General features: G+C 45.5%; 1 protein-coding gene across 6 annotated transcripts in view; it reads right to left on the bottom strand.

Annotated features, from left to right (window-relative positions):
• Nucleotides 1-23,072, bottom strand: part of APBA2 (amyloid beta precursor protein binding family A member 2) — a 223,033-nt gene that overhangs the window by 120,720 nt on the left and 79,241 nt on the right. For 4 of the 6 annotated variants that reach the window (XM_081831510.1, XM_081831517.1, XM_081831511.1 and 1 more), the window contains one exon: nucleotides 118-171. The gene's annotated coding sequence lies outside the window, so the exon portion shown is untranslated. Of the gene's footprint in view, nucleotides 1-117; nucleotides 172-287; nucleotides 390-12,045; nucleotides 12,098-23,072 lie in introns of those variants that run through there. The other 2 variants (XM_081831513.1, XM_081831515.1) reach the window with 2 other exon arrangements.

The raw sequence follows: 23,072 nt of genomic DNA, 5'->3' as shown, positions 1-23,072 counted from the left end.
ACTGTGGCAAATGCCCAGTTCCACCTGAAATGTAGCATCCCTCGAGTAAAACAATTCCATTTCACACATGTCCGAAGCAAAACCTCACTCCATGCAAGGCGACCTCATATTTCTTACCGAAAACAAGTGGTTTGGTAATGGCCCCCAAAACCTTCTGGTGACGAAATCTTTCTGGAATAAAACAGAAGGAAATAGAGGAAGTTACTTGGGTTTCCGAAAAGACACGGGTGTTCATACAGAGCCCTTGCAAGCATAGACATTTGAATGAGTGAGAGGTTTTGAATTACCTGTAAAAGTGACCCGATTATAATTCTAATGAGATGATCACAAATTACCAGAAACAAATAATTAAAATGTTTCGTTAGCCATTCCTCACATAATTATTGCCTTAAGAACGTCGTGTCGGGCAAATAAAGCAATGGTTTGTGTATCACTCTGGAAGGAGAGACTATCCGCATTTTAATGAAGCGCCTCACAGCCCTCATGAATATGTATTTCCCCACAACAAAGCTTGACCCCACGAGTGTGCAGAGCCGGTATTCTGGGACACTTTCAGAGGGAGGTGGGTGTGCCTATGGGAGCTGGAGGGGGGTGAAGAGAGATTAAAGCAAAGAGAAAGAAAAGCTGGCCACCGTGCATTTCCTCTGCCCAAGTCCACAGCCCTCACCCTTCCTCCTGGGCAAGGGGGGGTTCACAAAGAGAACAGAAAAGAGGCCATCAGGTTTCACACTCCTCTTGGACAGCGAAAGCTTTGCAGATGAAAGCTCAAGACGAAGTCTGATATATTCTATGTTCCATGGCTCAAGGTGAGGCCCTGGGTTGGATCAGGAATTCAAGGTGGGGGCAGCAGATGGTCAGAGAGCGGGAAGCCTGGGGTGGTGCAAGAGGAGGGGGATTTCTTGGTCTGAAACATCACATCCGAATTCCTGTTTTAATATAAATATTATCTTCCAATATAAAACAGTATGTTAACTATACTGGAATTTAAATTAAAAAAAAAAAATGCTCTTCTCCCTCCAATTTGGCTAAAGACACAAGGCATTATAAAGGAATGTCTTTGTTTCTTTTAAAACCACACCAATGGCAGCCTCCTCCCTGGGGCCTCATCGGCTGGGAACAGAAGGTCTAAGAGCATTTCATGAATAGCCGTGCTGGCTGGACAGTTCACCTTCAGTCTGGTCCCAGGGTCTGAAGTCACAGGGATGACATCATTCTTCGGGGAAGGTAATAGGGTCTTGGCTCTTGGCACAGGCAGACAAAGGCTTCTACTTTATCACAAAAGTCTAACCTGGACCCAGTGTTGACTTTCTTTTAATGAGAGTCACTCTCATTTCCCTAGACAGACATTTCTAACCGTGGGTTTTAATCAGGGAATTTGGGGGAGTTCCCTGCCACCCCAAACTGGCCCACTGCAGAAGCCTCTAGTCCAGACATTTAAAAAAAGGATTGGCTCTCCCTTAGAAGGCTGAAGATGCTTTCATTCTGACCAAGCCGTTTGTATATCTGTAATCTGCTTGCCTCTGCTCAGGGGGAACTCAGCATCCACACAGTTGTCCAATTTCTTCCAAAGGTATGGTGCTTCTCTTGCCTTTCCAATGCCTTTACACCATCGGCCCATTTCATCACATGTAAAGCATGGACAGTAAGATCAATCTCAGAGGTGGCTGGGAAGGTGAATGCCATAAATACCCCAAAACACTGCCTGGGAACCCATTAGCATCAAACAGTATTTCCTTCTTTACCCCCAAGCTCCACCATCCCAGGACCTCCAAAAAGAAGTGATGTCAGGGTTGGTACACACACTAAATGCTGCGTCCAGAGGCAAGAACATCTTCCCTAGTGGTCCTAAGACAGGGCCTCAATTCCTTACTCTGTTACAAGTTGGCTCTATGAACTCAAGCAGGTCAGTGAGAAAGACCTCTGTCCTCTTCCAGAATCCCCTACTCCAGCTCTGGGCAATTTTGACCAAGAGGACTGCAGGGAAAAGCCCAGAAGCCCTGGACTACCAACACAGGCTAGAATTCTCCCCACATGTCCCCCACGTTCTCACCTCCCCTTCTCAGGTCCACAGCCACCTGCATTGCCCAGAGCCACGGTGGGCCTATGGAAATGACCACATGCCCACCCATTTCCTCCCATCCCAGAAGCACCTCGGGGAAACTCAGAGCTAGTCTGCAGGCTCAGCTGGCCTTTCTGGCCTTGGAGGTGAGGCCTGCCCCATTGCTCTACCTGGAGGAAGGAGCCACAGTTCTTCCTCTGCCTGCCCTCAGCCTGCGAGTCTCTCAAAAGGACAAGAGTCTCATTCATCTGTAGCCTGAGCATCCCCCAGAAGCTCCACACAGATTCCCCACAAAGGCACAGAATCCTCAAGCTGCCTTGGAAAAAAGGGCAGAGCTGTGCACTTTACATAACGCTTTTCCATAGGAGGAAACAGGCCCACATCTTAACTCAATTTAGAATCGGTTTTTAAGCGTCTATTTATAGGCATCACACAAGTACCCCTTGTGGATGGTGGAGGAATCAGGGCTCTGGGCTCTGGTCCACCACTACTCATTAGCATTCTTTTCATGTTTGTCTTCTCTAATTTCCCCAGCAGCATTTTAACTCAATAGCAAGGTCACCTACCACTTGGACCCAGCACCACTTTCCATTTCCTCCAAAGAAAAATATGAATTTTCTTGGCCATGCAGCAGTGCCCTCTCCCCGCCCTCTCGGGGTCCCTCGCTTGTGTTGGCAAAAGCAGGGTTGTGTTATTCTTAGTGAACTGTGTTTCCGGACAGACGGTTCACCTTCAAAAAACCAACAAAGTCATGAGCACAGAGCCCTGGGAAGGCCCTTGGGGGTCAGCTGGTCCCTGCTGGCCCTGAGTCCCCCACCTGGCCAGAGATACCCAGGGAGAGCCTGCTCCCGTTCCAGCAGCCAGATGAACACAGAAAATCACCGACACTTCAGAACAACCCAGTCTTCTCTTCTCGGCCGTGTACGGCCTGGTCGTTCCTACTTCTACCAAACACACGTCCCCATCCTCTTTCTACCCTCTCTGGAGGCATCAAGGGCCGCCAGGTCCCTTCCCCTGTTTCTCTTGGCTACTAGTGATTGGGCAGAAATCCCAGAGCCTGCTCTTCTTCTGGTAATGCACAGCCATTTTTGGAATAATCTCCTCATCCTTATCAAGCCCCAGGCTGGCAATGAAGTCCACAGGTCTCCCCATAAGATGTAAACACTCCACTTTCCAAGTTGCTGGCCCACCCACAAGTTATTTGGGGGGAGTAGGAGGGTGGCTTATCCTGTATTCCAGCTTGCCAGGGGAGGCGGGAAATACAAAGCCATAGGAACCTGGGAGATTCCACGAAGGCTCCTTCTGTCCGCATGCTGATGACTGGATTCTCCGGGGTCCAGAGACCCCAGGCCCTTGGAACCAGTACAGAAGGAAAGGTGGGCCCTCGCCTAGGCCACTGAATCCACAGCAGAACTCAGGCACAGAGAACACTGCCAATAAACAGCCCTCCAGCTGCCTGACTTGAAAATACCATGTGGCTCGGCTCTCCTACAATTACTGTTGCCGAGGCAGGCGGTTGGTACTCGGTGTCAGGATTAATTAACTTTCTCACAGGATGCCCACCACAACTGCCGCTGTCGGTTCTCTGTTATTGGACATGCACATCTCTGGCAATCAACTGGAGCTCTGATCACACCGAGCCTTTGAAAGGCTCTTGGGAGGCAAACAGAAATCCGAAACATGGCTTCGAGTGGACGGTTCATAAATCTGCTGCTCACCTTTGATATTAGGCCAGGGGAGGCGGTGGGAGGCCCCAACTCCACAAGCCATCCTCGGGGCCCACTAGCGGCCCGCATGGTAGGGGAGGGGGCCCCCGAGGCAGGAAGCCCCTGAGGCGAAGAGAACTTCCACGGGCCCTGAGAGAGCAGCTCAAGCAAGCCTCCACCCAGAGCCGGAGAGACAGGCCCTGCAGCAGGGACGGTGCTGGGCCAGGGGACACGCAGGTCACAACCAGACTTTATAAGCACTTTTTCTTGGCAAAGTGAAGGCAACACTCACAGTCAGATGGGCTCCCAGGCCTGGAAGCTGCCCTGGGAGGAAGCCTGGCACAGAGGCAGACAGAGGTGGACGTGTCCAGGGCCGAGGCAGGAAGTGTGCCTGGAGGCCAGAAGGCTGATCTCACAGGCTAACCAAGTGGCCAGGGACCTGCACGGCGGAAGCACGTTTCCTGGAAGCAAATAGGCAACCCTGTGCTTTATAAGAGGCTGGGCCCTGGGCACATGGGTTTGGGGCTGTGGCTGGATCGTAGAATAAGTAGAATTTGATGAGCAATAAGGACCCAGATTCAGTGAAATGCTTGCCGATGGAAGACTCGGGCCACACTGAGCAGAGGGTCTGGGATAGGGCTGGGAAGGGTCTGCTCAGAGCACCATGGCCAGAATGATGGGGGAGAAAGGTCAGGCTGCATCAAAGGCAGGGCGCATCAGCTGCACCCTGTACCCAGCTCGGGCGTGGTTCTTTCTAGTACCAGCCCAGTGGCTGCAGCCGGCACCGAAAGCCAGGCGCTCATGGGGCTGTCAGTACGTCTGCATGATGGAGAGCTTGGAATAGGAGTTCACACTCCCGTGGCCTTCATGGGCCAGCCCAGGGGGCCACGGAGCTCATCTGCACTGCGCTGCCTCCCAGAGGGGAACAGGCAGCCAGCAGAGGTCAGCATCTGGCAGAGAAGCTGCCGCAGGAAAAGGCCTCCTGGGACCTGGTACTATAGCTCCACCAAGCTGCCCCTGGGGGATGCAGCATGAGTAGCCCAGCGTCCCCACAGGTATGGCTGGAACCGCACAGTAGGATTCTGTGGGGGTGTGGATGCTCCCCCAGGTTTACCGTGGGGCTGGGGCAGGGGTTCTGCTGTTTCCTGATGGGAAGGACTCACCGGGACAGTGCTCAGTGGGCACAGCAGGGTCATTCCAAGGGAAAGAAAGAGGGCCCTTAGGAAACATTTCGAGTACTGGTCACAGACCAATTATAGTGGGGAAACAGGGGTTGGGCTCAGAGAGGGGCTCCAGGTCCTCAGAGCCATAGAAAGGATGCAGCCCAGGTTATGGGGGAAGGGGCCAGGGGAGCAGTGATGGGAAAGTTGGGGGATCTTCCAGCTTGAGTGGACACCAATGGGCTGTTTACAAGTAAAAATCTTAAAATTCTGAAAAACTCAGTCCCCTCGCTAGCTGGGTAAAGTCTTCAAACACTAATAACTCTATTTATAAACACCAGTATGTATTATTCTTCTCCTTCTGGGAAGAAAGCTGCATCTTTAGAATAAAGAGCTCAAACCGTGAAACTTTCATTTGAGCAAATGTTTTGGGAACAAACTGGATTTAAAAATCCATCTTCAAAGGTCTCAAAGTTTCAAAAACTGTTTCGTTTGAGAAGGGCACTTCTAAAAACACTATTAAAAATACATCATTATTACGAGAAACACACAAATCGCTACCAATGAAATGGTAAAACTCTCCATTCTTGGAAGCTTATCTTTCAAAGTCTGGAGGTGACCAGCCACGGAGGAAGCGTCACATTCTACCACCAAACTCCTTGGTTGGGGAAGACCCTCACTCCCTACTCCAGATTCCAATGCAGAGACTATTTATCCCTGATTAGTTTCCTGAATGGGGACTGTTCTTTGAAGGTGATTATTTGTTTCCTGTCCATGGGGCCTATGAGGCCACACTGATGGCAGATTTGGGGGTAGAGACATGGATCATTTCAATCCATTTCAAAACCTAAAAATTTGAACCCAAACTGGCTCTAACGTCCACTATCGCCAACTTACTTTTTCTGCATTTGCTTTTATGTAAAATCATCTGAGGCTCTACCAAATGAACCTGAGAGTTCCTTACAGCAGTGTTGAGCTAATTTATTAATGTTGGGGTTGAAATTAAAGGTGCCCTGATCCAGCCGCGCTGTAATCTCAATAGATCTGTCCTTGAGCGCTCCATGGACAGAATCACGGCTCCCAGGGCTCTTCTTAGCCGAGGTGTTTACACTGTAACATCTGACATATTTCTCTGATGATTCTCGATATTAAACCAGTCTTGTGTTTGTTTGGAGTTCTCACCTGGCTCTGGGGAACAAGAGGACAGTGCAACGCTGAGGGATGAAAATCAGAACGCGGTGCCAGGACTGTCCCCGTTACAGCCAGAAGTGGTGTCTTAAGAGACAAGGGTGAAGGGCAAAGGAAGGGCTGGTGGGGCGGGCTCAGGCAGGTCTGCGCCGACCCCAGGGATGGAGGGGAGGGTTCAGAGGAGCCTTCCAAGCCTGCATCTGCCAGGCTCACCTCATTGTTATTCTCTCCCAGGCAAATGAGGCTTCTATTTTTGCTGCGAGGAGTCTGCTGCCTTCCAATTCCCCGCTGCATCCCCTGGAGGGAGGCGGGGATTTCATGTTCTCTTCAGGCAGCTCAGGGATGCGGAAGGGAGGGTCATCTAGACTGCTGAGAGCCAGAGAGAAGCAGTGCCTGCCAATCTTATCAAATGAGGACACGGTGCTCAAGAAAGCTCCGGGCAAAGTGATGATGCATGTGCACGGTCTGATATGACCATGCAGGGCACATCAGGGTCTTTCTGGCCCATGTCACGCTTACTGTGACAGGCACTAACTATTTCACAGAGGTGCACCTTTTAATCCTCACAGCAGTGCTGTGAGGCAGCAAGGTTGTTGTCACCCCCATTTTACAGATGAGGAAACTGAGGCACACAAAAGTTATTAAGTGGTGTACCTGAGGCCACACAAGAAGTTCTGGAGGTGGGGGCACCTGGGTGGCTCAGGCGGTTAAACATCTGCCTTCGGCTCACGTCATGATCCCAGCATCCTGGGATCGAGCCCCACGTGGGGCTCCCTGCTCAGCGGGGAGTCTGCTTGTCCTTCTCCCTCTGCCCCTCCCCCTGCTGGTGTGCTCTCTCTCTCTCTCTAAATATAAATCAATAAAATCTTTAAAAAAAAAATAAGGAAGTTCTGGAGCTGGGACTTAATCCTGGCAGTGTGGCCCAAGAAATTTCACTGGGCGGAAAAAATGGGGAAAGATATTTATAATATATAAATCAGATGAAGGATTAAATGATCGATAAGAAAATTCAAAACAAGGAGCAAAAGGTATGAACCTTTTGCTGAATAATTATACTTTATATTTTACACCTTTATACTGCATAATTATTCAGTATTCACAGAATAATCAATACATAAAATAAATATACATAAATATATGAAAATAAATACATGAAAAGATGTTCAACCTTACTGGCAGGCAGAGAAATGCAAATTAAGACACCCCCCCCCCATAGAGACCACTTTCACCCAATCAGACTAACAAAAATTAAAAACATCTGACAATACCAAGTGGTATCAGGGTAAAAAGGGGAAGGGGAACCCCCACGCAGCTGGTGGAAACATTCATTAGTAGACCCACTTGGGAAAACAACTCGGCCGCTTCTAGAAAATGTAAAGATTCATACATTTATCCCACAGCGATTCCAATTCTTGCTAAGTATTCTAATCAAATCTAGCTCATGGTCACATAGAGACACACACACCAGTATTCATAACAGCCTTGTCTGTAGCGGCAAGAAATTGGAAACCATCTGAACACCTGCCAATGAAGAACAGATACAATGAAATGCCACACAGCAGCAAAAAGGTATAAAGGATAGCTACACGTTTTCACATGGATGCAACGGGCAGATATAAAGTGAGGCAAAACAAAGGCAAGCTACAGAAAGAAAAACATACAATTTGATATCATTTACACAATGCTTAGAGACATGCAGAAATCACAGGTATATTGACTAATGCAGAAAATTAAAACACGCACCAAACTCTAATAGTAGTTACCTCTGCGTGGGAAACAGGGGGATGCAGTCAGGGACGGGCCCCAGCTATACCGGTTAATGATGATGGTTTAAAATACGTCCACTGATTCTTTTCCACTCCCTTCAAAAGGTGGAGCCTAATTCCCCTCTCCTTGAAAGTGGGCTGGGCTTAGTAACGTGGGTCTAGTGAACAGAGTAAGGCAGAGGTGACGATGTGTGGCTAAGGAGACTAGATCATAAAAGGCACTGCAGTGTTCTCAAGACTCTCTCTTGGATCACTCACTCTGCTGGAAGCTGCCGCCATGTTGTGAGGACACTCAAGCAGCACTGTGGAGAGGCTCCATGCAAAAGAACTGAGGTCTCCCGCCCACAGCCACATGAAGTCATCTCGGATGTGGATCCTCCAGCCCCAGTTAAGCCTTCAGATGACTATGGCCCTCGCCCACATGTGGACCCTGAGACAGAATCATCCAGCCGAGCTGCTCCCAGATTCTGACCCACGGACTCCATGTGTGAGGTAATAATGAGGTATGCCACTGAGTTTTGGCATAAATGGTTACACAGAAGGTGATAACCGACATAGTAGTATTCTCTACTTTAAGTGGGTTGTGGGCACACAGGTGTTCAGCACATAATTCTTGTTACCTTTTTGTATGTCGAATATTTTATAATAAAAATTTAATCCAAAAGACTTGAGTTAGGTCCACATAGGTTAACAGTTGGAAACAGTGGACAGTAGAAGACAGGGAAACATAATAGGAAGGGGCTTCATCCTTCTGGGTGATCAGAGAATGGCTTCTCTCCTCAGGGGCATAAGGAACATAGAAAAGCCCCACGTGGGCAGGAGAAGAGGAAGCAGAAGGATTTGCTCTATTAACATATTTAAAACAGGGAGTCCTTTTAGGCTAAGAGAGTGTGTCTGAGCCTGAAACGCTGACCGGCAGGGAGAGGGGGATGTCTGGCAGCACCCAAGGTGGCCCTCCTCCTCAACGGCTCCTCCCGGGTCTTGAGGCCATCAGAGAAGGGCGGGGTTGCCCAGAAGCCAGGATCTGGACATCATCACGTCTCTCTCTCTCTGTCTCCCTCTCTCCTTCAGCTTCCAGATAAAGCAAATGTACATTCCTTGGAAGTCATTGAGCTGGTCAGGGTCAACTGATCCAGGAGAAGCAGCGAGAACCAGTTAAATCTGGCAGACCCAATCTGTATCAAGATTCCCAGAGAACCACTGGAACTATTCCAGACCACTTATTGTCAATCCTCTTTAAGAGCCTAAATCCACCGTCTCACAACTGGTGCTATGTTCTGCAATTTACCCATTCAAAGAACTATGTCCAAAATCCATTTTAATTGAAACAACCACTTTTCTCACTATGAAGTGACAGCTGAAGCAACAATAACGCTTAATATATTCCATGCTTGCCTGCTTTCTAAAAAAAAAAAAAAGAAAGGAAAGAAAACACTGTCGAGATGACAGAAGCGTGCAAGCCATGCTTTTAGTGCTGTCCTTTTGAGTCTGACTTGGGGAAGTGGCCACTGAGAATTCGGATGCACCTGTGATTGTTCTCATTCCTCGCCTCTCTGTGGCTGGCCCCGGCCAACAAAGGGAGGAAGAAGACGTGGTGAGAACAGGAAGGGGTGAGGGGAAACGTGGGCCGTGCTGGTGGTGCGGGGGGAAAGCATCAGAGATGACGGCTACCGAGACGGCAGAGCACAGGGCCACACGGCATCCCAGCCAGAGCCAGCAGGAGACAGGGAGACAGCCAGGCTTCTGAGTCCAAGGCCCAACTTCAGGTCCCGCCTCTGCTTAGGAACTGTGACCACAGACTCGGGCCCTGCATCAGACACAGAGAAGGCAAGAGGGGGAAGGGGGGCGCCTGGGTGGCTCAGTCGGTTAGGTGTCTGCGTTCAGCTCAGGCCATGATCCCAAGGTCCTGGGATCCCTCCCACATCCACGTCCGTCTGGCTTCCCTGCTCAGCGAGGAGTCTGCTTCTCCCTCTCCCTCTGCTGCTCCTCGCTGCTTGGGCGCTCTCTCCCTCATAAATAAAAAAATAAAATTTGAAAAGGAAAAAGAAACAGAGCAGGTCTCACAGGATCCTAAAGCTCCCTCAGTCCCTCCTTGGCCTTCAGGACAACACTCAGCCCTCACTGGGAGGAAATCAAGACAGAGGCCAACTCAGGGGAACTAGGGATGAGTGCTGGTGCAAGACTCAATAGCTCAGTGATCCTGAGCCTCAGTGTCCTCTGCTGTGAAATGGGGATAATAAGAGTCTCCCATAAACCTCCGTCACAGGATTGCCATGAGGCTGACATGAGGTACCAGCAGGTACTCAGTGAGAAATACATGCCAACTCTTGTCAAAAAGCCATTCAATTCCTGCTGCCCTGGGGCCGGCCCCACTCTCTCTCCCATCCATTCCCCAGCGCCCCAAGAAGGAACATATCAGGTACTTGTTTAGTGCCCACGTCGAGCCCCTCAGAGGGGGGACCCCAGACCCAGGTCAGCATTCATTGCACCCGGCACACAGGAAAGGTCCCACTCCCTGATTCCAGAACCCCCACCCAGGCCACCTCCACAGTCCCCAGCAGATATTCTTTCAGAGCCGGCAGCGCACCTCACACCAGAGCATGAGAGTCTGGGTGCCCTCCTAGGATGCGGCATTTTCAGAGACAAAGCTCACTAACCCAGAGGGAGGCAGGGGCCTGGGGCAGGTCAAGGGGCTCCTAGCACCATTTATACCTCAGCAGGACCCTGGCCCAGGGGTGCTGGCTGCAGAATGACTTGGGTGCTTTGGATCACAAAGTCCCTCTGAACTACTCTGAAACCCCTTCCTACACGTTCCCTGGGCCTGCACCCTCCCCAGTCACGGGTTTCCCAGAAGACAGGAATCTGTCTCAGGGGGCCTGGAGGGGGTCCTCCACCTCCTCCTCAGAGCTGCCCCCAGGCCCGGCCCCTCCAACCCATCCTGGCTTGCTCCCTAACTTGCTGCTGGTGGGGAGGGAGTCCCTGAGGTAATACTTCTCCTGGAGGTCACCAATTCACAGTACCACATACCCAGGGGGGTTCCATATCTATGACACACCAGCCTCTATGACAAAAGTCAAAGGTGAGTTTGGATTTTTTAAGTTTTCTAGAAAAGACTCTCAAAAATAATGTATCAGCAGAAGGTGAAAGGAACCAAAATTGCCAGGCATGGGCCCCCAAACTGAGTATCAGACAGGAATCCTTAACAGTGTCATCCGTGTCAACACTGAAACCAATTACTCCCCACACATACACCACCAATAAATAGCCTCTCATCTAGAAAAGAAAGGCAAGGAAATGATTTTCACTTTCAAAACAGGGCTCTCCTCAAGCAAGGATCGCCCTGCGTATCCCTCCGCATGCAGGAGCTGAAGGAAACACACAGGGAGATGGTGGCTGGGCTGGAAATGTCTGCAGAAATGTTTACACCCACCAAACCTCAGACCTCTGGCAGGTAACCCAAGCCCACTGGAAGTGGGAAGCAGCGTGGTCACCCCAGGGTCCATACCAGCGAATCTCCAGACAGCTTGCAGAGTGGAGACGTGGGTGGGCGACACACAATGACTTGCTGTTTTACCAGCTTCCCTCCGACTCCGATAAACCCATGACCTTGAGGTGTCAGGATCTTAACCACATACAAGGCCACCTTTGGTTTAATGATGCATTTCATTTTTACCTAATGATTACTACAACCTGGACTCATCACCGAGGCCGGTCGATTACCGAGGTCTCTCATTCTGGTTCTACGGGGAGGCTGGATACTGGCCCCAGACAGGCATGCAATGTTCCCAAGCAGCCTGGTAAAGAAGTTTGCTCTCAATACATCATCAGTGTGTCCTTCAGATGGCGGTGGTTGTCAGAGGCCTCTTGCTAGTCTCACTTTATCATAGTAATTTGCTGTTTTGTAGGTCCAACCTTATCAATTTATTTTCTCAAGACTGTTCTTTAAGACAGGACTACTGGGAGAACCAAATATAAATCCTCTACTGCCAAAGCAGAAATATACACAATCAGAATATTCTTACTAACCCAGCCTCGAGATGAAGCTGGTATAACAGAAGAGAGGGTTGTGAGAAAGAAATTGGACCCACGATAACAAGGCCAAGCTGCTAGATCAAGCCTTGCCTGAAACCATGCGTTCCAACTACACGAGAAAAAGTTTATATTACCGTGAGATGGGTTTTCCGTTAGGTCAAGTGTCTTCATGGATGAGGAAACTGAGGCCCAGGGAGGTAACGTAACTCTGCCAGCCCAGAGAACAAGAGAATGAAACCTCAGTTATGCTGCATTAAGTCCTGCCTTGTGTCAAAATCCTAGGCTGTGTTCAGTTTCCAACTTTACTCTTATTTGCCATTCTGCTCTCACTCTGATTATTTGGTAGCTTTATCTAACATTTTGAGTTGGATGTTTAATTCATTCATTTATTTTTTTATTTTAAGGCACAGCTTTATGTGCATCCCATAGATTGATGAATTTATAGAGTTTAATCTTATGATTTTCCAAGTTGAAAGGCCCTTTTGTTTTTTATCTTATGGTTAACTTCTAGTTTTATTGCATTGTGATGACAGAACTTTGTTTGAATCATTTCCATGTTACAAGAACTTACTGAAGTTTTCTTTGTAACCTAATACATGTCAACTTTCACAAATGTTCCATGTATTCTGGAAACAAAGTTGTATTCTCTATTATCATGGTACAAAGTCTGGTATGTTGGGGGCATAGTCCTTTGTCTCCTTCACACATCTTGGAGAGCAAGTGGCTGTCATGGTCTCCAGAATGAGTATGCTTCTGTCCATATCTCCTGCTTCACAGCTTCAAGGAGGTTCCTCAATGTTAAAGGGAAAAATGTTTTGAACTAAGTATTGCAAATGTATCAGATATATTAGGTGTACCTAAAGGAGGTCTTAGAATCAAATTTCTAACTTTTTTTTATAAATTTAATTCTTTTTTATTTTAATCTGTTATGTTAATCACCATACATCATTGGTTTTTGATGCAGTGTTCCATGATTCATTGTTTGCATATAACACCCAGTGCTCCATGCAGAACGTGCCCTCTTTAATACCCATCACCAGGCTAACCCATCCCCCCACGCCCCTCCCCTCTAGAACCTTCAGTTTGTTTCTCAGAGTCCATTGTCTCTCATGATTCGTCTCCCCCTCCGATTTCCCCCCCTTCATTTTTCCTTTCCTGCTATTGTCTTTTTTTTTTTAAACATATAATGTATTATTTGTTTCAGAGGTACAGGTATGTGATTCATCAGTCTTACACAACTCACAGCGCTCACCATAGCACATACCCTCCCCAATGTCTATCACCTAGCCGCCCCATCCCTCCTACCCCCCACCACTCCAGCAACCCTCAGTTTGTTTCCTGAGATTATTTTTAATGAGGTTTCCTTTAATTTATTTTCACAGTTGAAATCAGAATTAAAACCCCTAATTTCTTTTTCTTTCTACTGGCTTTGTTTCTGTACACCCTCCCATCCTTTCCAGCCTTTGTAATTACTTTGTTTTAGGCATGACTTTCTTAAACAGCAGAGCTGGGCACCACTGTGTGAACCAATCTGAAAGTCTTCTATTCGGTGGATTAAATCTACTTACACAGCGAAGGAAACGATCAACAAAACTGAAAGGTACCCTACTGAATGCGAGAAGATATTTGCAAATGACATATCTGATAAAGGGTTGGTATCCAAAATATATAAAGAACTTATAAAACTCAACATGCAAAAAAACAAGTAATCCAGTTAAAAAATGGGCAGAAAACATGAAAAGATATTTCTCCAAAGAAGACTTCCAGATGGCCAACAGACACATGAAAAGATGCTCATCATCACATACCATCAGGGAAATGTCAATCAAAACTACAATGAGATATCACCTCATATAAGTCAAAATGGCTAAATCAAAACCACAAGAAACAACAGGTGTTGGTGAGGATACAGAGAAAGGGGAACCCTCTTGCACTGTTGGTGGGAAGGCCAAGCTGGTGCAGCCACTCTGGAAAACAGTATGGTGGTTCCTCAAAAAGTTAAAAATAGATCTGCCCTCTGATCCAGCAATTACACTACCAGGTATTCACCCAAAAGATACAAAAATACTAGTCTGAAGGGATACATGCACCCCGATGTTTACAGCAGCATTATCAACAATAGCCAAATTATGGAAAGAGCCCAAATGTCCATCAACTGATGAATGGATAAAGAAGAGGTGGTACTCAGGCATCAAAGAGAATAAAATCTTGCTATTTGCAGTAACGTGGATGGAGCTAGAGAGTATTATGCTAAGTGAAATAAGTCAGTCAGATAAAGACAAATACCATCTGACTGACTTATGTGGAATTTAAGAAACAAAACATATGAGCAAAGGGGATAAAAGAGAGAGACAGAGGCAAACCAAGAAACAGACTCTTAACTACAGAGAACAAACTGATGGTTACCAGAGGGGAAGTCGGTGGGGGATGGGTTAACTAGGTGATGGGGAGTAAGGAGGGCATTTGTTGTGATGAGCACCGAGTGATGTATGGAAGTGCTGAATCACTATATGTACACCTGAAACTAATATTACACTGTATGTTAACTAACTGGAGTTTAAATTGAAACTTAAAAAAAAAAGAAGTGTTAATAAACTCGTAAGTAGAATCAAAAATAAATAAATATGTAAATACTCTTTAAATAGATTTTTTAAAAAATCCACTTCAATTTCTCAGTGTGGCTGGTGTGTTCAATTTCAGCTCTGTCATTTTTTGTGTGTATTGTAGTTACCATGTGTATTTCACTTTGTAGTCTATTTTCTTCATTCCCTTAGGTTTTTCCCCCACTTTGGGTATTTAGGAAAGTCTATATTTTGACTTTCCTACCTGCAGGACAATCCATGAGCTTATTCTACTTTCTTCTTTCTTTCTCCCTCGTTCACCTATTACTGTTACTGATTATTTCCATTTTGTCAATTTACATACATTTATATCTACTCTTCCACATCTACCCCTACCTTTAATGTAGTTACATATGCAATTAAAAACCATATTAATACCCACTACCAGTCCTTTTGCCAAAGTTGCCCCAAACATCTTTTCACTGAATGAAATCTGTCCTCTACTGCATGGCATACATATATTTGACAGCCAGAGTGGGGTCATTTTTAACACCTCCACCCTCGAGACGACAAAAATATCTGTAGGAGTTATCAAATAATAACTAGTAATGGTCATTATTTGCTTGACCTGATCTCTAACTTATAACAATTTTTTTTAATTTCCATTTTACAATTCAAATTCAGTACAGTATTTCCTGTGTCAACTATTTTGCTAACAAACGAAAGTATTACACTTCACAGTTTATGCTCTGTTTTACTGTTTCAACTTTAAACACAAAATAAAGATGCCACATGGTCACACAAAATGACAGAATTGAAGAAACTCAAATTCTGTTTCTTTGTCTTCACTATTACTGTGCTAGTATTGTTTATTTCTAAATCTACTATTTAAATGCAGGAATATCTAGTCCCACAGGAGAAGCCTGTACATGAAAGGAACTTGAGTGATTCTGAATGGTTATAACTTAACTCTCAAAATATCCGTGCGTACCTGAGTCTACGTATGTCAGAGGATGACTAAGGGGGAGTTCTCTAAATTCAGTGCCATGTAGAAAGCAATGTTTATTAAACCATAACTAACACGGATGTGCTCATTTGAAGCCTGTGCACATTACTAAAATGCCAGTAACAGGAAAAATTGCTTAGACATTAGACCAAAAAGAGATTTTTTTTTTCAGGAGGGGCATTTCTCAACTGACATTCTTTAACAGTGCTGGAACATGGTGATAATAAAAAGCAGACCAGCTTTTAGTCAGTTTTGTCATTGCTTTTAAATTATCTGCAGATGAAGCAACTCCTATTGCCTGCATCCAGGGCAGACCGCTTCTACCACCCCCAGCACACCACAAATTCTGGTAGATTCTTTAAATAGGGCTGGTGGGTACAGTATTCTTCTACTTCTTTCATCTTTTAACTATTTTTCTAAAACCTGGATGCTTCAAGGACAGTTGACTGGATATAAAACCCTTAGCTCATATTTTCTTCCTTGAGTTTCTTGAAAATGTCGTGTTACTTGTTCGTTTTGCCTGGAGGCCCAGCTGATGGCACATTTATCTTTATTTATATTTACGGTACATGTATCTTTAAAGTCTAATAGCTTTAGAGCATAATTTTGAGTTGACCATTCTCAGAATGATAGCAGACTACAGGTGGTCCCTGAACAATGCGGAGATTAGGGGTGCCGATCCCCACACAGCTAAAAATCCACATGCAACGTCTAACTCCCCCAAAACTAAACGACTAACAGCCTACTGCTGATGGAAAGCCTTACGATAACATAAGCAGTTTAGATTAACACATATTCTGTACATTCTCTGTATTATCTACTGTATTCTTACAACATAGTAGAGAAAAGAAAATGTTAAAATTTTAAATTTTAATATTTATAGTACTGTACTGTACTTCTCTTAAAAAAAAAAAAAAAAGTCCACAAAGAAACGGACCCATGCAGTTCAAACCCATGTGGTTCAAAGGCCAGTTGTATTTCCAAGCAGATTCAGATATTTTGTTTCAGGAATTTTTTCTTGAATTACAGCTTTAATTTTAGTTCTGTTCCATTGCTTCTCTTTTCTTCCTCAGGGTCTCCAACTATAGGTATGCTGGATCTTTTTCCAACTGTCAGTATTCCATCTCTTTCTTTATTTGTGTCATTTTCTTGATTCTATTCATTTCTCTGCTTACTGTACTTTTAGTGGCAACTTCCTGTCCCCTTGGACACCTTATAATTTACTACTCATTTCAGAGATAACTTTATTTTTTTCTTCCATTCCTTTCCTTAGGGAAAAAAAAAAAGAAAGAAAGGAAAATTCCTTTCCTTAGTTTTATAAACTCCCACTTCATATCCTCCTGGTGTTTATCCATTTCCAATCTAATTTTTTGAATTTCTTGACTCATGGTGTTTTTAACATTTGCAATTGCTTGTTAATTATATTGCATTCGTCTCTTTACTTCTTGACTCTTCATATGCCTAAATATTTTGTGACTCATTTCTTTTTTTTTTCTTACAGTAACACTGTATGGATTCTAGGTTTGTTTAAATTTTTATTTATTTTCCTTAGTCTCTCCAGTTTGCCTGGACCAGCAAAAGCAGGAGATGGGCTGGGCGGGGGAGGGAGTTGGGTGCAGGAAGTAAGAGGGATTTGTGTGGTTTGCTTAAGAACTTGGCTTAGGGGTACCTGGGTGGCTCAGTCGTTAAGCGTCTGCCTTCGGCTCAGGTCATGATCCCAGGATCCTGGCATCGAGCCCCGCATCGAGCCCCGCATTGAGCTCCCTGCTCAGTGGGAAGCCTGCTTCTCCCTCTCCCACTCCCCCTGCAAGAGAGGGAACTCTCTTGCTGTCTCTCTCTGTCAAATAAATAAAATCTTTATAAAAAAAAAAAAAGAACTTGGCTTAGTTATATCCTCATTTCTTACAACTCTGAAGTATAGTTTCTTTAATAAATAATAGAGGTTTTCCTTCTCTCCCTCCTTCCCTCTCCGTCCTTTCCTCTTCCCTCCCCTCTCCCTCTTTTCCTCCTTCTCCTCCCCCCTCCCTCTTCCTCCTCTCCTCCCCCTCCTCTCCTCCTCCTTCCCTACCTTCCCTCCTCCTCCTCTGACCCCTCTTCCCCTCTACTCTTTGTGGTCTTTCTCAGTTTCATTCCTTGATGCTTTGTTGTTTCACTAAATTCCTTACCTCCAGCTGATTCCTTTTTCCTTTTACACTTCCAGGAGGCACTGTGCTTCCCAAGATGTATCCCTCTCCCAGAAGAAGAACCTCTGACCTCATGCACTTTCCAAGCCCCTCTTTTTCACTTCCTCAACAGCCAATACTTAAGTTACTAGGTCAGACCTACTCTTGGCATTTCCCCACTGAGGTTAGGGCATTCTCTCTCTCCCTCATCCTGTATGAAGTTTTCTGGACATAGGCTTCCTGACGACTGCGAATTACAAGACATTAGGATGGATTTTACAAGATACTTTAAATACGACAGAAAAAGCGAAGTGTGCTTCCAAAATGTTCCTTTAAAACTACTAGTAGTGCTAATAATAACAGTGATCAGAAAATGTGTCTCTGGGGATTACTTTCAAAACCACTGGCATGTGCGTTTGTGGTTGTTTCATACCAGGCTGGGTAGTGTGCATTGGATGATTCTGATTTTTGCAGAATAATGGGAAGGGTTTCATATTATTCTGCCACATACAGGAAAACGTGAGAAGAGACAAGAGGCAAAGTCACCTGGTCTCAAAAATCACATTTCAACTCGAACAAGCAGGGAAAAGCTCTAGTGCGTTTCTGAGACACACGAATTTTCAAAGTTGGGCAGGCCGTCAGGAGGTTCCTCAACTCTTGCCTCACTTGAGAGATGCTGGTGTTTCCTTGGCAGACGCAACACCTCAGACAGGATTTGTGAGGAAGTGCGGCACTCTCTCCGATTCTGGCTTAGACACCTACGTGAGAACATTCCAGGAACTACAAAATGATTCAGACTGGCGTTCATCACCGTCCCCACCTGGAATTTTGTAAGCTTTGGCTCTGTTCATTCCTTTCCATTTTTAGTCTTTTCATTTCAGTCACATGGGAAATCTACCCATTGGGTGGTGTGTAAACCAGGGGTCACCCTCCTTCTCTGGACTCCCCACTGAAATCCCTTTCTGGACAGCCTGGTATGAAACAACCACAAACGCACATGCCAGTGGTTTTGAAAGTAATCCCCAGAGACACATTTTCTGATCACTGTTATTATTAGTACTACTAGTTTCAAACCCTACTCTGTGTTTCCTTCTGTCTCTACACTCAGGGCCCACCAAGAATATTCAGTTATTTTGTTTTTATTTTTTAAACGAAGTCAAAATTGCTTTACTGACGAAAAATCTGCTTCGATTCTATCTGGTCCAGCTTGCCAGTCAGGACTGACTTGGCATAATCAGAACCATCTAAGGGAGCACCAGGGGGCTATCCATCCACTCATCAGGCCTCATCAGAACTAATCAGAACATAGGTGGATTCGATATGAACACCACAGCTCTCCAGACACTTTCCTAAAATCAGTCTCACCATACGAGGCCTAGGTACACAAACCTTCCAGGTTTTCCCATTCCCTAGGAGGACAGAACCCAAGCTTAAATGACCTTGTCTTATTTCTTTTGCCTGTCACCACTACATGTGTGTGTGAACACATGTGCCCGTGTGCACGCACACACACACTCATCCTTGGTCACTGCTATACTACTAGGCTACCCGTGTTACAAGGCCAACATGAAGTCACCAACAGCTGGGCTCAGACCCACACAGGTGACAGGTGCCCACCTCCTCGACCAGCAGACACTCCCTGGTCCCAGTCACAACTCTCCATTCATGCTTCAGACCCAGTCTAGCCCCCAGGTCTGTGAGGAACTGCCAGGAGTTCACCCCGCAGCACCCACGTTGACCAAACTCCATCCCATGCAGACCTCCCCCGTATCCTATGCTCCTTTACTGCGCGAAGTTCTTAGACGTCCAGGCTCCAGAACCGTACGACAATACATTTCTGTTGTTCAAGCCCCCTGGTCTGTGGTACTTTGTGATAGCAGCCATGGCCGACTAATAGGGGGCCATTCTGTAGCTCTCTGTGTCTATTTCCAACTCATATGTGAAAGTCTGTTGGAGATAAAGACCTAATGAAAGGGGCCAACCAGAAAATAATAGTCCTCAGGATGGCCGCCACCAGGAGAGTGAGTAAGGTCTCAGGTGGGTCATTCACCCACCCGACCGACCTGCTGAAGAAGACATTCAGCACTGCCCAGAGCCACATGGCAGTGCCTGGTGACAGGGGAGTCCACACCACCACTCACCAAGGTTACCTCTAGGAATTCATGGGATTGGCTAGAACAAGGGTAGACGAGATTCCCAGGGCCCCTGCCCCCCAGCATCCTATCACAGCCTCTCCTTTGCTATGGTGTCTAAACTGGCCATTTGGCATCTGAACCGCACACTCCACGTAGACATAAATGTCGCTTACTCTTCTCCCCCTGTTTTTTTTTTTTTTTGCCCAAATCATATTTCTCTGTGACACAAATAAAGGAAAGTTGCAGGATCTTGCCCCCGACAAGGTGTTCTCCCACCAGCAACTGACAGGGCCACACTTCCCTTCCAAATTTACCTTCTGGTGCTGTTTGGATCTGAACTAGAGCATTGGCAGAACCACAGAAAAGAACAGATGTGCCCCAAGGGCTCAGATATTCAGCGGAATCATATCAAGAGCCCAGGCAATAAGCAAGATCTAGAAGCAGGGCATGGGAAGGTGGCAGTGCTGTCAGGAGCATGGTTTTGAAATTTCCTGAAATGCCCACATAAAACAAATGTAGCAACTGTAGATTAAAACCCCAAAACCACAGACAACATTTACAACACAACTAGGTGACAATGTTTCCCTACAAACCCCAAAATACAAGCAGGTGGGAACAGACTACCAACAGCCTCAAGACCTGTGTGGGTCTTGACATCAGCAGAAGCAACCAGTAAGGCAGCAGGGTGTCTAAGAAACCTGACAACAGGGGAGCCTGGGAAGAGCCAACAGACATTCACAGGGAAACCCAACAGAGAATCTGGGAAGGGTGTTTGTCCACAGCAGTAGAGGGATAAAGAGTTCACAGTGGGTACCAAGGTGCTCTGAGCTCTCCAAAAGGCAACCAGGGCTCCCTTCCAACTCAGGACCCACATGGAGGACGTCCACTGGGAGTGGCATCAAAATTAAACAGGACAGAGACCGCAGAGATGAAGAAAAGAGAAGGTCCAGGTACAAGTGGGGAAAGGAAATAGTGAGTCTCAGGAAGTCATACTTTTATGTAACACTGCACATAAATAACAGAAGACAAAGCTGTATGTGCATAGAAAAGCTCTCCTGAACCACATCTCCTTGATTACTTCCTTAGTTCTGGAAAACTAATTTCACATTAAAAAGAACAACAACAACAACAACAAAATCATGATCAAATACCATTACATGAGAGCCTGATAAGAAAAAAAGAAGTGAGGGGGAGAGAACAAGGAGCAAAATAACATCCCTTCAGGCAATAAAAGCATGCCAAAAATATATGCCACACAGATCAAAAACATAAACTTTGTTCCAAACTGAACTGAAAGAAATTAAGAAAAAACATGAAACAATATGAATCAAAATTAGAAATACTCAGAAATCAGATGTCAGGGCTCAAGAAAGAATTAGACATGTTTTCACTCTTAAAAGAAAGCAATTATTTCAGAAACTAAGACTAAACTAGAAGGAATGCAAGAACAAATAAACAGAACAGAAAATTCCATAACAAAATAGAAGATGAAGAGGAAGAAAGTGTTAAAAGCCAAAAATGAGGTAAAAAAGAATTCCAGAGCAAGCGACAGCTACCGAAGACAAGCAAAGAAGATCTAGCACATCCACAACAGGAGTTCATGAAGAAAAAACTAAAACAAGGGAAAAAAACACAAATATTGGAAACTTTCTTGGAATTTAAAACAAAGAGTGGGGTGCCTAGGTGGCTCAATCAGTCAAGCATTTCCCTCCAGCTCAGGTCATGATCCCAGAGTCCTGGGATCGAACCCCGCATGGGGCTCCCTGCTCAGCAGGGAACATGCTTCTCCCTCTCCCTCTGCTCCTCTCCACCGCTCATGCTCTCTCTTGCTCTGTTCTTGCTCTCAAAAAAAATAAATCTTTTAAAAAAGTGAAATTACATATTGAGAAAGCCCACCATGTACTTGAGAATGCTGATCCAGCATGACCAACATCAAGATATAATCTAATAAAATTACTACACACACACACAGAAAAAATATCCATTGAGCATATAAAAATAAAAGAGGACACATAAGAGAAACTAAATTAGATAATTATCAGACTTTTTTTTAAAGATTTTATTTTATTTATTTGAGAGAGAGTGAGAGAGCAGAAGCAGGGGGAGCAGCAGAGGGAGAGGGAGAAGCAGACTCCCCGCTGAGCAGGGAACCCGATGTGGGGCTCGATCCCAGGACTCCGAGATCATGACCTGAGCTAAAAGCATACACTTAACTGACTGAGCCACCTAGACACCCTAATTATCAGACTTTTTGACAACTATGATTAATTACTTCCAGAATGTTTACGATACTCAAGGATCTACTATCCAGGAAAAACTGCCTTTCAAGTGTGAAGGCATAAGCAAACTGATACCAAAATGCAAAGACATGAGGATTTCCATCCCATGAGGTCTTCCTGACCTACTGGAACGCAAGCATCAGAAAACCAAAATGACCAGCAAGGCACTGACATAAGAACCTGTGACTATATTAGTTTGCTGGAGCTGCCATAACAAAGTACCAAAAACTAAGTGGCTTAAATGTATTGCCTTACAGTTCTGGAGGCTAAAAGTCTGAGATCAACGTGCTGGCAGGGCTGGTTCCTTCTGAAGGCCGTGAGGGAAAGATTTGCTCCAGGCCTCTCTCCTTGGCTTGGAGATGGCCATCTTCATCCTCATATGGCATTCTTGTATCTTCACATCATCTTCCTTCTGTATATGTCTGTGTCCAAATTTCTTCTTCTTTTAAGGACACTGTTGTATTGGATTTGGGGCTCACCCTTGATTACCTCTGTAAAGACTGTTCATCCAAATAAAGCCACATTCTGAGAAACCAAGGGTTAGGACATCAACATATGGATTTTAGGGAGCTATAAATCATCCTGTAACAGTGGTGTTGAGCACCAACAGTTGCTACACTCACAGACATTATGTGCTTGCCCTAACCTTGTCAAAGAGGTAAAATCTAAGTCTGACACAGGCACTGAATCCAGCTGCCAATGAGCAGAAGAAAGAAGATGAAGGAACATAGTTAATTGCCTCATCCAAAATAAAACTGTGGGACACTCTATAGGTCAAATATCCCAGAATCTTCAATAGATATTTTGTAAGGAAAAGAAGAGGACAGATAATATGGCAATTCCTCAAAATATTAAAAATAGAATTACCATATGATCCAGCAATCCCACTTCTGAGTATATACCCAAAAGAATTGAAAGCAGGGTCTCAAAGAGATATTTAAACACCCAGGTTCATGGCAGCAGTCCTGACAATACATGTCATAAATATGGCAGTATAACAATACAGGTTATAAATATG

Source organism: Leptonychotes weddellii, chromosome 9, assembly GCF_054177405.1.
Source record: "Leptonychotes weddellii isolate Sample4059 chromosome 9, ASM5417740v2, whole genome shotgun sequence".
Taxonomy (NCBI): Eukaryota; Metazoa; Chordata; class Mammalia; order Carnivora; family Phocidae; genus Leptonychotes; species Leptonychotes weddellii.
Note: the sequence above shows the minus strand (reverse complement) of the source record. Positions and strands in the feature narration are given on the sequence as shown.